Source organism: Gavialis gangeticus, unplaced genomic scaffold (assembly GCF_001723915.1).
Source record: "Gavialis gangeticus isolate Ggan-Ray unplaced genomic scaffold, GavGan_comp1, whole genome shotgun sequence".
NCBI lineage: Eukaryota > Metazoa > Chordata > Crocodylia > Gavialidae > Gavialis > Gavialis gangeticus.
The window spans coordinates 48,546,863-48,548,891 of record NW_017729000.1 but is presented as its reverse complement, the minus strand read 5'-3'; the positions used below and the strand labels follow the sequence as shown (position 1 = coordinate 48,548,891).

The following is a 2,029-nucleotide window of genomic DNA, read 5'->3' as shown; positions in this document are numbered from 1 at the left end:
GCTTGGAGACAGTCATTTCACTGCTCCCTTTCCCTCCCCTCCCCCTCCCACCCAAGCTGGTATGGAAAATGGCCATGGCACTGAAAGCGAGCATTTCTGAAAGGCCTTTGTGTATGACAAAAAGGCTCTGTTAAACCCTGGCTGGGGCCAAAGCAGGTTCCAACATGTCTCCTTCTCCTGACCTGGAAGGCAGACAGCCAGGGGTTTGGAGCCCTGCTTTAGCCCACAAATTGATCAGGGATTAAAACATCTGGACTCAAAGGAGGCAGAAAGTTTCTAAGGTGCTCTGCCCCCCCCTTTTTTTTTGGATGAAAAGGTGGGCCAAGCATAAACATCCACTTACTAAGCTCCCTGTGTGCAGAGTAGGAAGATCAACCATGCATTGGCTGTGACAAACCTGAAGCCCCCTGTGCTCCACATGCTGGAGCCACACAGGAGTTAAGATCCCAACTCAGTCAGAGCCAGGCCCTGCTAATTTTGTAAATACATCTGACCTCCCATGACAAGGGTGGGTAATATTGACTGCTTATCCAGTTCACAGACAAGGCTGAACTGGATTTAACACATTAATGAGACCTGCATTGGACCATACAACCAGGTTCCTCAGTCCTTTCAAACCATGCTCTGCACCCACATGCTTTGACCTGAACCAGGCTGCTGAGGATGATTCTGGAAAGGCAGTCACTGATTCCTAGGAGACATTTATTTAATTGCAACCATGCAGCGTGCCACCTAGCACAGCCAGTGTTATTGCTAGCATTACAGCTGGGTAGATGCATGAAAGGATTCCTGGCCAGCAGCAACTGAGCCACTTGAATCAAAGCCTGGTCAGCTTTGCAGTGGAGACAACTGCTGTACAGGCACAGCCAGAGCTTGAAGCCTGGTCGAGCTCTAGCCTGGTCACCCTCACCTCAAGGGGAAAAGACCCTTTCTGAGCACTGTGCCTAGAACCGCATCACAATGTTCCTGGCGAACCTGCAGCACCGCTTTCAGGCACGAGGTGCTGGGGGCGCAGTCTGCAAAGCCACTATGGGACTCGGGGCCACATGTGAAAGCACTGGTTTTGCTTAGTTTGGTTTCAGCTATGGTGGGATGGGGGCTCTGGAGGAAGTTGACAGTCCTCCCATCAAGCCTGGTAACTGCACCAGTTTCATCCGGGCCCTGAGGTGCTAGGGCTACTGAGGGCAGGCAGGACCGAAAGGCAGAGATTAAGACAGACCTGCTGCCCCAGCGATGTGGGGGCAAAGGGGACTGGCGCAGCCCCCCGACCCAGCCTGTGCAGCCAACAGCCTGAATGTCCCTTTCAGGCCGAGGCAGCCTCTTGCGCCCGACAGAGGGACCTTGCGGCACCTGCCCGCGGGCCCGCCCCGCCCCTCGCTGGGCACTTCCCGCGCGGAGCCCAGCGGCCAGGGCCGCCTCAGGAAGCCAATGCGCCTCTGTCCCGGGGCCGGCCCCGTTCAGGTGGGACGAGCCGTAGCGGGGGCTCACGGCCCGGGCCCCGCTCCCTACCGTGGATGGGCCTAAGCGCGGGACCTAAACGCGAGGCGGCGGCTCTAAGGGCTCCTTAGCAGGCCCCGCCCCCGACTTAAGGAGGAGCCGCGGCGCCGCCCCCGCGCCGGGGGCCTGCAGCCTCCTGCCCGGCCCCGGCTCGCTCCCGCGGCGCCGCCAACCCGCCCCCTGCTCCTCCGGGACCGCTGCCCCGGCGGAGTAAATCCGGCGCTGACGAGACAACACGGGACCGCGGGAAGCAGCCCCACCGGAGCCGGGGGGACACGCGGGACCCGTGCCCACAAGAGGCACCCGCACGGGGCACCAGGGTGGCGCAGGGCCAGGCGTCCCCCTCCTCCCCCCACCCCCTGCCTCGGCCGAGCGGTAAAGCGAGGGCAGCCAGCCCCCGCGGAGAGTCAGTCTACGGCTAATTCTCACCAGATCACTTTCCTGGGTTACAATCTAACTGGGGGTCGTCTTAAATTGAAGTAATCTTGGTTTCAGGTAGATACAGTTTAGGAGTGGCAAGCAGGACTCATGG

General features: G+C 59.4%; 1 protein-coding gene across 1 annotated transcript in view; it reads right to left on the bottom strand.

Moving 5' to 3' along the window:
• The window catches only part of LOC109290199 (UDP-glucose 6-dehydrogenase-like), a 44,968-nt gene that overhangs the window by 40,458 nt on the left and 2,481 nt on the right, over positions 1-2,029 (bottom strand). The window lies entirely within an intron of this gene.